This window comes from Lycium barbarum, chromosome 7 (genome assembly GCF_019175385.1).
Source record: "Lycium barbarum isolate Lr01 chromosome 7, ASM1917538v2, whole genome shotgun sequence".
In the NCBI taxonomy this organism is placed as follows: Eukaryota; Viridiplantae; Streptophyta; class Magnoliopsida; order Solanales; family Solanaceae; genus Lycium; species Lycium barbarum.
In genome coordinates this window covers 85,456,917-85,470,347 of record NC_083343.1, presented here as the reverse complement: position 1 = coordinate 85,470,347, position 13,431 = coordinate 85,456,917, and the positions used below count along the sequence as shown (strand labels likewise).

Sequence of the window (13,431 nt, the reverse complement as noted above, 5' to 3'; positions counted from 1 at the left end):
AATTAAAGTTTGTTTCCACTGAAAATCAACTTGCTGATATTTTTACAAAACCCTTACTTGAGGGAAGATTTTGCATGCTTAGAGAATCTCTACGAATTATTGATAAGCCTGTATAATTACGTTATTTTTGGTAAATTGACTAATTTTCCTTCTCTGAAACTCCCTATGTGCTTTCATTGATTACCGCACCATACTTCCTCCCTAATTCTCGCCTTTTAATAAATATCATCATCATCTCTGTCATCTTCTCACTTCTCCCACTATCTTCTCCACTTCCCCATAAAACCTTTTAAATTCCATGACCCTTCCATCTCCTCACAATCACCAGTAAAACAGTCTATTCCCCTTTCATTCTTTACCCAACAGTTTTCCTCTGTTCCAATCTATGGCTAAAACTCTGAAACCCTCCTCTCTCTCCACTCACAAAAGCACTAGAAACAAAAACAAAGGTAAAGCATCATCCCCTATTCATGTCGAATCTGATGGCTCTGACTTCTCCCCTCGCAACTCTACAAATTCGTTGTCTCTTCGCTCTTCGAGCAAACGTGACCATCCAACTGAAGCGTGTGGTGAGTCTTCCAAGAAATTTAAGTTCGACTATGAAAATGCCTTTCTTGACCGTCGCCATTTTTGGTCCACGCCAAACTCTGATCTATTTCACTCCCTTAAAGGTAAATCTTTTGCTCATGGTCGAATAGTGGATTTTGATGTAATCTCGTCACTACATTGTAATATCTAGCAATTATTTGACTTTCAAGGTTGGGAAAATCTTTTCTCATATGCTCCTACTCGTGTTTATGAACATCATATTCGCATGTTTTATGCTAATCTTAGAGCTACAAAAGATGATGAACTTGAAACCCTTTTTTTTGGCACTCGTATTTTTTTTTTTTGATAACTCTGGTTTTGATGAAATGATCAATATCAAAAGCTCTGGTTTTTCTGCCTTGTCCCATAACTCCTGGCCATCTGACTTTGAGGTCACTTATGAAGAGGCTAAACGGTCCATTTCTCTTGATTCAACTAGTTCCCTCCCCCCTCACTTAGGCCCCAAACACTTGTGTTTTGAGACCCGTGTGATTGCTCACATTGTTTCTACTACTATACTGCCTCGTGTAGGCTCTTTGTCGACCCTCACTCAGCGTGACACTTTTCTCACTTATTGTCTGGTTAAGAAGCGTAAGATCCATCTTTCCTCCCTAGTCATGCACCATATGTTAGACTCTGCTTCTGATCCTACCAACTAGCCCTATGGTATGGTCATTACTCTCATTATGGAAGCCCATCATGTTAATCTTGATGGCCACCCCCCCCCCCCCCCTAATTTTCATTAAACAATGTTATGACTCTAGAGCATTTGTTAGCATGGGTTATGTATGTATGGATGATGTATGGGTTCTCAAAAAGGATGTAGATAAGGAACCTGACCAACCCTGTCCTCCTGTCTTCCAATCATCCAAACCTTCCTCCTCAAATCTCCCATCCGATCATCCCTCTGATATTCTTGCTAAGCTCTCAGTCCTTGATGACAAAATTGACTCTCTCAAATATCTCCTTGTGTCCACTCATTTTCATATGGAAAAAGTCAGAGATGTCTCTAAAGAAACTGAGGCTGATGTTCCTCGACTGCGTCTCAAGATTAATGGTGGTTTAAGAGAAGCAGGCAAGTTAGCTACCAAATTGCAAGGTAGTGTTGATGGTCTTCCTGCTAAGTTCACCGCAACTCTGGATGCCATGAAGGAATCTATGGTTAACACCTTAGCGTACTTTCTTCGGCCCTTTGTTCAATAGCAGCAGGAGCAACAACAATCTGATGGGGAGCAGGATTAACGATGTTTTCTCCTGTTTTATTAAGACAATTTCTTTTGTTTTGGGCATTAGTCCACCTTGACTATGTTTTTTTTTTTTTTTTTGCTCAACTCTCCTTAGACTACAGCAGGTGGCTGATCGCTCAGCCTTATAATCTAACCCCTTATCGCATCACCTATAGTTTGTAATTTTTGTTTTATTGTTATTATGGCCTTTGCTGTGTGTCTTTCTTTTTTATTGATGCCAAAGGGGAGAAAGAATCCAGTTTGGACTAGTCAACTATTCAGGGGGAGAGGTCTCTGGACCAGTCAACTACTCAGTAATTATTCAGGGGGAGATTGTCTTCTACTCCATTATTCAGGGGGAGCATGAAATCAAACAAGACAGGGAAGTTGACTACACTTACACTCACTTTGAGTAATTATTTTTTTGTCATCATCAAAAAGGGGGAGATTGTTAGTGTTATGATTTTAATGATGACAAATTTTTGTGTAGGTACCAATACTCAAAGGATAAATCAAATGGATCGGATAAACAAGCCCAATGGACAGCAGGAGTTTAGTCAGCTGAATAGAAAGGCAAGCCCAAGTCGGCTGCATAAGGAAAGGAATTAAAAATAGGCTACTGCGTATTTTTGGAACAAAATCAGTTTTACTCAAGCATTTAAATCAGCACAATCATGGTGAGTCAAGCATCAAATCAGATCTGATATACAAGGAAACAAGTACCACTCCAACAAGGCAAATGACGCACAAGGAAAGCAGCTATACAATTTTTATTTCTCAACAACAACGTACAAGGAAAGAAGCATCTGCCAACCAGGCTGGTATCACAGAAGGAAAGCAACGTTACAAGACTTAATGAGCTCTTGCTTTATTCTTGGAAATTAGGATCCTCAATATTCCTAATTTACAAGGATGAATTCTCTTGGGTTGATATCTCTGCTAAAAAAGAGTCTAACGGCTAGTTGATTTGAAGACTATATATTCAAGACTCTAGAAACGAAGAAACTTATACAGTCTTCTCAGACTCTCAAGTTCTCTGCTTTACTTTTTACAAACATTGTATTCTTGAGTGATATAGTGTAAACAAAAAAGAAAGGAGAGATATAGAATAGTTTGTGAGGCATTGTATCAAAAAGAATTCGAGTGTAGACGTAGGAGCTCCATTCAAACAACCCATTGTACCAAAACATTTACAAAGAGCTACAGAGAACACCCTTGCAACCCAAGGGGACTGGACTAGGATTCACATTGAATCTGAACCAGTATAAAATATTTGTGTCAATTTTATTTATGCATTTTTATTACTGCATTATGATATAGTCGACTAGTGTTCTCAGTTAGTCGACTATCTAAGCGAAAAAGTTACAATTCACCCCCCCCCCCCCCCCCCCCTCTTGCACTTTCAAATGACACACTTGAAGAAACACTTGAACACAATTGATAAAGGAAAAGTTATCTCCCCTCTCTACATGTCTTGTCTATATATCTTGGTGTTATATTATCGAACACAGAAGAAAGAAGGGGGGGGGGGGGGGGGGGGGGGGGGCGGTGGAAGGGAGGGGCGGAGAGAGAAAAGCAGAGGATTTTTTTCAATTTTTTTACATTACTTTTTTATATTAGGACTTGTGTAGCCATTAAAATTATTTAATTTTCTTTTGGAATAATTTTTCACTTTATTTAAAAATTAGTGTTTGGCCATGAAAATTCCAAATTCAACTTGAAGTTGTATTTCAAATTTGGAGAACTGGTTCACTTTTGAAGTTGTATTTATATACATTCAAGCATAAACATTATTCTAAATATTCTTTACAAAAATTATAACCAAACACAACTCCATAGATGTCAAATAAAGTGAAAAGCATTTAAAGTCTATGGCCAAATGACTACTTAGTTTTTTTTTTTAATCCAAAAATTCTTTCCTAACATTTTTAAACTGAGTTTGGCCACATCAACTATGATGCCTCCATGTAGGCATAGTCAACTCAAAAGCGTTTATTAATATTAATTTTATCAATTAAGAATATCAAAATAAAAATCATGAGTTAAGAGACTAATTTTAAAATTTCGATGTAAATACATGTGTCAATTTAAGTACATTCAACAAAAAGAATTGGGCAAGTAGTGTAGACCTGGTGACCCAAAAAGAGAAGATGATCAAAATGGTCCTTAATGTATTAGAGTTACTTGGGTAAAGTTTAGTTGCCGGGCTCAAAGCTAGTTTTTTTAAGAATCTAAACCCCAAGTTTTAATTATTAGGTGGCAGGATTCTTTTAGGATTAGTGTTAATTAAGTGGAGACAAGTTAGATGATCATCAAAACAAACCCCCAAGTTTTAAAAAATACATTTTAACCAGCAAATTTCCGAGTCAAGAAAATAAATAATCAAGACATGAAAATTGAGTAACAAAATGTAGTATTTGATTTCAAGAATGTTGAGTGTTACATTCTCTATATAATCCTCTAATTTTCCAACAACAATGTAAATTATGTTGAAACTTGAATTTGATTTAGATTCAAGGGCCTGAGTAGCTTGATCTTGAATCTTCTTGGTATTTGCCCAGAACAAGTAGCTTGATCTTGAACGCCTTGATATTTGTCTTCGTTCTTAATCTGGAACTTTAACTTGATTGCTTGAATGCTTGAACTTGTAGCTTGTAGACAAATATGTAGACTTTGATCCACGAGCTCTCTTCTTGCTTCTTGTTCTTAATTCCTTCCTCTTTTGTGAGTTATGAAGACCCCTATTTATAGTTTCAGGGAAGGTGTAGCTTTGTGATTTGATTGGCCGGAGCATGTCACCCGTACACTTGGCATGATTTCATTGGCTCATTAATTTTGACTTGGATTGCCAACTCATTTGACATGTGACATGGACCTGAATTTTAAGATGGGCTAATAGCTCTTTGAACCTTGAGCTATTAAAATTGGCTCATCATCTGGAGTCCAATCAAATGGACTAGCCCAATGCATTTAAGATTAGTTGATTAATCCAATCATATTAACCACATTATTTAAACTATTTTCTTGAATTTAATATAATCCAAATTAATTTATTAATTTAAATTCAATAAAATTTAAACACTTACAAATGCCCCTACTTCCAGACTTGTCAAAAATCCACTTATCGGATTTGAAAGACTAGACTTGAAGTAACATTTTTTTTTTAATCCAAAAGAAACTTTAGATGTTAGTCCAAACTGCCCGATTCTTGCACGTGTGGTCACCGTCTTATAATTCTAGTAACCTCATTCTTTGCTTTAGAAATTACTTCATTGTAATTCATAGCAAGTTTGACTTAGTTAGCAAATTCAATATATTTAAAATAAATATAAAACCCTGAAGCATTTGTCCAATTGTTATTGTGTTAGTACACCTCATTCGGTTATCACTTGAAGGAGTCGCACGTATGCACTGCTTTTCTATAAAAAAAAAATAAAGCCCACTTTTCTCAGATTTTGTTATCCAAGTTGACTTATCCAACTAGGAATCAAATAGCTAAAGCTGAATTCTACTAGGGTACGTAAGATTTAACCATCGCCTCATCACTTCTATAAATACCGACGCCGATCAAGTCTCGGATTGCACGTTTCTTTCTTCATCTTGTTACACTTTCTGTTTTTGTGTTAACATTATCCCATTACCAGTGCAATAATCTCCATCGGAACTGAATTTATTGGCCTTTTCCCTTCCAACTCGGCTTCATAAAACAGTAAGGTATACACAATAATCATTATGTATTATTTGAATGCACGCTCCCTCTGGACCTTCATCTTTTTGTGAGGAAAAATATTGTTGATTATGTCTTTGAACTGTATGTTTTCTTGGAAAATTATTGTTGATTATGTCTTTGAACTGTATGTTTTCTTGGAAAAACCAAAAAAAACAAAAAAAAACAAAAAACAAAAAACAAAAAAACAAAAACTGTATATTTTCTGGGATTAAAAAAATAGTATCTCCTGTACTTTGTAGTTCTCTTAGAAATCATCTTTATTGAGTTCTTCTCTACCCATATAGTTTGTTGCAGGAGCAGGAAACAAAGCACTTTCTTCTCGTCGGGAGAAACTCACTGACGGATTTTAATTTCTTCATGTTTAAAGAAATTAGTCGTCTTCTGGCTTATACATGAACAACTTCATCGTGCATTCTTGCTTTGTTGCGTTTCACATCGAATGTTGAGAAATTATACGGGTTCAGCTTTGCGGCAATCATATTTTACCGATATTTCCTCTTTCCTCGTGAATTTCTGGTTCGCATGTACACACTGGTATTTCATTTTTATTGTTCATGCACTTGGTCCTTCAGTAAGTATTAATCTTGAACTTGGAGCCATGATTGGTGGTATTAGTATAACCGGCAGATTTGCTTTGTCTGCCTTACCATACTTCTCGTCACTGTGTACTACGTGCAAAATTTAAACAGTAATTTATCTGCTCTCGTTTTGCTTTATATGTTTACCGGGTTTCTTCACCATTACACCGTACAAGTTGAGTTGGAAGCTCTCTTTTTTTCTTTTTTTTTAAAGTCCTGTCACGACCTCACTAGGGGCCATGACGGGTATCCGGAGCTAACCACCGAGCACCACTCATACTATTACTCATTGCACTCATCCTACGTTTATTCATTATTCTCTTACTCATAATCATAGGAAAACCATTTTCATTTTGAAATATATTCACCTTTATATACATAAGCCCTTCGGCTATCAAAATAATATACATACCATAAGGACATCGTGAGACCATACTACCCACACATACGTATCTACGAGCCTCTACTAGAGTACTAGACATATGGACGTGACAGGACCCCGTCATGCCCAAAAATATATACACAAATAATAGGTAATGGCACCTTCGGAACAATAGAGTGCTCTCAAAGTCTGCTGATAGCTCCTATGAATCTGGATCGCCTCCCTGTCTACCTGTGGGCATGAGCACAGCGTCCAAAGAAAAGGATGTCAGTACGAATATTGTACTGAGTATGTTAGGCATAAACAATAACAATACATCAATAAAACAGGGGGATATCAAATGAAGAACAATCTGTAACTGACTGTTAGTTTTAATAGAAATAATGCATGCTGACTTACTTCATAAACATCATCATCATATCATGTATGCATATATATATGTATAAGCTGCCCGACCATATAGGTACAGTGTGATCATCATTAGCCCGCGTCCGGGGTAACCATCTCATGCTGCCCACTAGTGGTGTCTGCCCATGCCATCTAGACATGATGTATACGCTGCGCACCTTAGCGGTGTCTGCCCGGCCATATAGGCGTGGTGTAATGTCATCATCATGTACTCATCATAATGCATGCATAGAAACTCAAAGACAACTATACTTTATCGGGGTGACATAAGGTTGTGAACCCCCGATTCCGTTATGGAGCATTCATAAGCATTATGCCTCACCTTGAAGGAATTAGTATATAATGTGAGTGTATACAATGAATAACATCAATGGATCATAGTTAGTGTCACGACCTAATCGGAGGGCCGCAACGGGCACCCGGTGCTAGCCCACCCGGGCACCTCTTAACATACCTTTACATTCACATCTAGGTGAGCCACATATTAAATCATACATTTCTATTCATCAATCATACTAGTCCCATTGGACAGCAATACCTTTATATCATCATTGGCATCTATGCCCATATCAATGTACATAAGCCGACTAGGCTAACAAAATATAGGCCGGCAAGGCCAAACACATCTAACCATATACACATGTCTACGAGCCTCTAAGGAGAGTATGTCATATCATATACGCGGGACAGGACCCCGCTATGCCCATAAATAAGCACACAAAAGAATCAATACCAAAAAGCTATAACTCCGAATGAGGTGGAGCTCCACTATGTAGTCCCTGAGAAATGTAGCTATGGGCCAAGTCTCTCCCTGGGCACTTACGGGCATGACGCAGCGTCCACAAACAAAAGACGTCAGTACGAAGAATGTACTGAGTATGTAAAGCATGATTAATATAAACATAGAAGCATAATACACAACATAAGAAATGGCATAAGATGGGAGATAATCGTATCATCGTCATAAGCACTTACTTGCTTCTCATGGGGACTTTCCATTTCTAACACGTATTTGTGTACATACATCCATATCCGTATCCGTACTCATTTACATTACGTCCATAATCGTATTCATATACATAGTCTTATTCATATTCGTATTCATACTCATATCTATATCATATACATAACCATATCATATACATAACATTTACATAGCATGCCCGACCATGAAGGTTCGGTGTTTCACGTACCCGACCATGGCTAGGCTCGGTTATCATACATACTTGGCCAACCAAAGCTCAAGGTTACACATACCTAGCCCTACCAAGGCTTCAGGGTTATCCGTACCCAACTGCAGCGGTGCGCACGCGTTACATAAATATATATACATATTCTACCCGGCCTTATAAGCTTGGGGTTCCATAATAGTCATACATAGATACATATACATAATAGCTCATAAGCATCTTTACCATTATCATCGTCGTCATTATCGTTATCACCATTCTCGTCGTCATCATTATCATTATCACTATCATCGTCGTTCATTACATCTATCCTTATAGGATTACTCATCATATGAGGAACTTAGTACAATCGTAACATATCGAGAATCATAAGCTTAGTAGCTTTTGAAGATAGAGTCATTCGGAGGACATCATAGACTTATAGAAGATTTAGATGATTGGCCAAAGAACCATGCCTTATGAAAGAAGGGTTAGCCTTACATACCTTTCCGTTCAACTATTCTACAGTTGCACGTTCTCCTTCAACGCTCCCGTTTCTACCTTCATTAAAGTTATACTATCATTAGAAATCGATAGCTAGCATACACGACTAAAACTAGAGAAAATCAGACAGCATCTCCTTTATTTATACGACATTCCTCCATATCATAAATCAACTCCCAAACGTCAATAATACATTCACAATACCATAACAATAGTCTCTATTCATCCACATTATCCATATCTCTCAATTCACTTCCAACTACCCATACCCATGGTCATAACACACATTTACATTCATTCATATACAATGTCTACCCCATGTTCTTAACATCATTTATAACATATCCATATCACAACACATCAAGAATCATGACTCAATTCAAGCTATTACTCAAAATGACACTATTTCCACATTCATGACCCATTCATGACCTTAAACTACATGGAAATACCATAAATCTTACCTTAGATGTTGTAGGAACAAGCTTTGGATGGAAATACTTCACTTGAGCCAAAACCCTAGTTCATCTCCAATGATATTTCTTGACTTGGATGATCTTTAATGGGTTTCTTACACTTGATTCACTTAGTTTATGTTGTTGATCACTAATATCTCTTGAATTCTTGTGGAAGAAATGTAGATAGATGTTTTAGAGAGAAGGGGTGTGAAAGGAAATGAAATGAAATAAGACTTGATCCCTCATTTAATACACCAAAATTCTGTCCCGACCAGTTCTACGGAACAACATACGGTCCGTATAAATTATACTGACCTTATGTCTGGCCGTAGATTTGGTCCAGAGAATGGTGACAATCTGGGCTGATTGTATGGTCCAACATACGGTCTGTATGTTTTATACGGCCAGTATGTTTGGCCGTATAATCCCAGTGTTCCGAAGTTCGTTCTCGTCGACTCGTTTGATCTCCAATCCTTATGGAACCTTTTTAGCACTTGTTTATTACCTCATTAACAATCTAAGGGACATTATAACTCTTCTCCAAATCATTATTAGATCCTCGTTAACTCGTTACTCGTAATTCCTTTTCGATACCTATCGTATGCCTTGCCTTCTCTTGGCAAACTTTCTTCCCCTACCTCGAACATCTTTGAAATATTAACTAGGGTCATCGAAGGTTATTTCTTACTTATTGAAATACCGTATACACGTGCTCTTCACTAGTCTATTCAATTGTGCATCAACAAAAAAATTTCCGAGGTGTAACAATTAGAATCATTAGCTTGAGGATCTTTAGACTTAACTCATTATCATCGCTATCATGCTTATAACATATCTCATTTCTCGACCGTTAGAGTTCCAGATTGGCGACTGGGTATTTCTGAAGGTGTCGCCTATGAAGGGTGTTATGAGATTCGGTAAAAAGGGTAAGTTGAGCCCGCGATATATCGGGCCATATCAGATTGTTCGAAAGATAGGCGAGGTTGCCTATGATCTAGACTTACCATCCGATTTGGAGGCCGTACACCCGGTATTTCATGTGTCTATGCTGCGAAAATGTATTGGTGATCCTTCCAGGGTATTCCCAGTGGACGATATTCAGGTAACGGAGCACTTGTCTTATGAGGAGCAGCCTATAACCATTTTGGACCGACAGGTACGGAGACTACGCACTAAGGAAGTGCCTTCTGTTAAAGTCCTGTGGCGCAACAGCAATCGGGAGGAAATGACCTGGGAGTCGGAGGAAGAGATGAAGAAGAAATATCCTCATTTATTTCCTGCGGCCACAGGTAATTTAAACTTTCAAGTTTGTTGTATTGATTGACGAATGAGTTATGTGTGCTAATTGTAAAGAGAGACTCCCCCGTTATGCCTGTAAGACTTTATAGGACTAATTTAACATTCGGGGACTAATGTTCTTAAGGGGGGGAGAATGTTATGTCCCGTGTTTTCGCATAATTGGAAATCATGAAAATAATTAAGACTTCTATGTTATGAGGCAATAAATTGATTTTAGCTAAGATGCTTGTGTCGGTTATGAAATAATCGGTGTAAGGACATCGGGGAAGGCCGAGGGCAAAATTGGAATTTCGGAAATTAGTTTCGGAAATTACAAAACGAGATTTTTACGAATTGGGCCAAAAAAAAAATTGAATAAAATTGAGGCCCAAGTATTAGGGGTGGCCGGCCAAGGCCCAAGCCCCATTATTAATGGTCATGTGCTTTGCATGTGACCAATTAATCATGTATTTAACCATGCATATCCAATAGAGTGTTCAAGAAAACCAACAAAACAAAACACAAAAAAAAAAAATTGAAGAGCTCAAGCCCCTATTCGGCCGAACCCCTTGGAGAGAATGAAAAATTTTCTAGTCTTTTTGTTTTGATCATAAAATCGTGTCCCTTTTGTAGTTGTAGCAAGTGCAAGACGCTCTTCAACGTGATACAATTTATTTGGCGAAAGAATCACATTTGCGACAAGTCGGAGTTTCAAGAAAAGGTAAGGATTTTGTCACTTTTGTGTTATGGAACTTGTATGGATGTTATAGTGATTAGAATTGCATGAAGATTATGGGATTTTGGTGTGTATATGCATGGCGTGTGTGTGTGTGAAAGGTGTAGTTGGCCGTGAGCCATGAAGTGTGGAAGGCAAGATGAATTTGATTTTATTTAGTTCGTTAGTTGCGTCGTTATGACATTTATGGCGTAAATGAATGTTTAATGAGTTGAATTCGCATTGAAAATGGTTGCGGGTTCTTATGGGAAATTAGATGATTTCTTGTATATTTTATATAATTGTGAAAGTAAGACTTTAAATGTGAATTATGGTTGTCGCGAATGAATGTGGAATGAAACAATGCGAGTTAGTAAGTTCGTCGTAGTTGTTGACGTTTTGGGATGCAATATGGAAAGTAGCGAATTGTTTCAACTTGTGTATATTGCTTGGAACGTAATTGGAATGTGTTTGAATAACCTTGAACGAGTAAATGAATGCAATAGCGTGGACATTAGTTTGGTATTGTGACGTTTGAATGAAAGTTGTCGATTTATATAGAAAGAGAGAATATTGTCCTTAGAGTGATTTTGTTATGACTTATGATGTTCGTGATCTTATGGGTTGTTGTGTTGATGTATATTGAGCCGAGCTAAGTCTCGGGGGTGTTATATATATAGGGGAAATGCTGCCGAAATTTCGGTAGACAAAAATGAAGTTAAGTAAATTCTTAAGCTTTGAAATCCCTAATTGGTAACCTTGACCATTTGCAGATTTTGAGCGAAACGGGACTTGAGTTTTGGGCGAGCGTAAGACGTACATAAGGTATGTAAGGCTCCCCACTCCTTCTTTTGGCATGTCTTAGTACGCTAGGTTGATATCGGAACCCCGGGAGCAATTCTGTTCCTCGAAATCCGAATTAGAAAATGTCTACTATTTATTCAATCAAATTGAATCTTAAAGACCTTATCTTGGCTGGAAAGTAACCAAACGTCTGGAACTTATGTAAACGTAGTCGGATCACTTCGAAACCTTTATGTATGATCCCATAGACCCCAAATGTCCGTAATTCATGTTCGCCACCTCGACTTGACCCGAGGTGGGCCCGCTAACCCCAAGATGCCTTATTTGTTCTATTGGGCTCTCTTTTTGGAAAAGTTTTGATAAGGGATCTTAGGTTATGAAATTGCCGTCTATGAAAGAATGTTTTGATTACTATAATGTACTAAACTATATTTTGAGCCATACGTACCACTTTGAGAACATCTTTGTGAAATGAACTTCCGTACTAACAAATTATTCGACTACTTTGACTAATGAGATGACTTATGATGTAATCAAGTTTTGAAAAACTATTTTGATATACAAATTGCATTGTTTGCTCACGACTCCGCTCGTGCCCTTATTATGACTTCGTTCACCGGTTCCCGGGCCGGTTATGATTTGTGCGCATTATGATAAATTCGGTCGTATACTGTGTTACGGTTCCCGAGACCCCGCCATAGGGCCGGGTTCCGTTTGGTGTTATGCTGTGATATGGCTGGTGATATGATATGCTGATATGTGTGTGCTCGGGGATGTACGGAGATTTGAATCTTCTGGTGTTATACTGTGTGTGGCACCAGCGTCGGAGTGGTGACCACGTTCCTGAGCTTTGCATGATTTCGTTTGCATTATGTATATATGATTTTGATAAACATTTTGATATACTGTTCGGCATTTCTCTCTTTTGTGTTCTGTTCGCTTTCAGTTGTGGCTTATATTTCTGTACTCCATGCTTTACATACTCAGTACATCTTTCGTACTGACCCCCTTTCTTCGGGGGCTGCGTTTTATGCCCGCAGGTACAGACGCCGGTGATCCACCACTGTAGGCTCCACTTCTGCTATTTCGGAGTACTCCCTTTGATTCGGAGTCCACTTTTGATATATATATATATCTTTTGCCATGTATATATTTCTGTATATCTGACTATTTGGGTACGGCGGGGCCCTGTCCCGTCATATGGTTCTGTCGGTCAGTTTAGAGGTCTGTGGACATGTCTGTGGGTTATGGTCTTTCTGTTCGGATATGTGTATATGTTGTTTGAGCGATCCCATACGCCGAGGCGGCCGGTCCGCATATGTTTATACGTTGCTTTGTTAGCCCTGTGTGGCCTTGTTGGTGTTTGTTGTGTACAGGGTTATTTTGGATAGTATGTAAAACAAAGGAAACTCTGCCGAAATTTTTCTGGAAATTATCTACATTTGGAATATAGCCTTGTCGGCTTCTGCTATTTACTTGAATGCATTTGATAGAGGGGTTTGGGTGCCCAGCGGGCACTAGTCACGGACTGCGGGGTTGGGTCGTGACACCATTAACTTGTTACTCATAAATCTTTTTTGATACATAACGT

The 13,431-nt window shown here is 38.1% G+C and overlaps 1 long non-coding RNA gene across 1 annotated transcript; it reads left to right on the top strand.

The window, feature by feature from the left end:
• The first annotated feature begins 5,320 nt into the window (after positions 1 to 5,320).
• Positions 5,321 to 13,159, top strand: LOC132602309 (uncharacterized). The gene is made up of 5 exons (XR_009567724.1): positions 5,321 to 5,528; positions 5,829 to 10,332; positions 10,955 to 11,042; positions 11,810 to 11,861; positions 12,881 to 13,159. It is a non-coding gene; the product is annotated as an uncharacterized LOC132602309 (long non-coding RNA).
• The last annotated feature ends 272 nt before the right edge of the window (positions 13,160 to 13,431 follow it).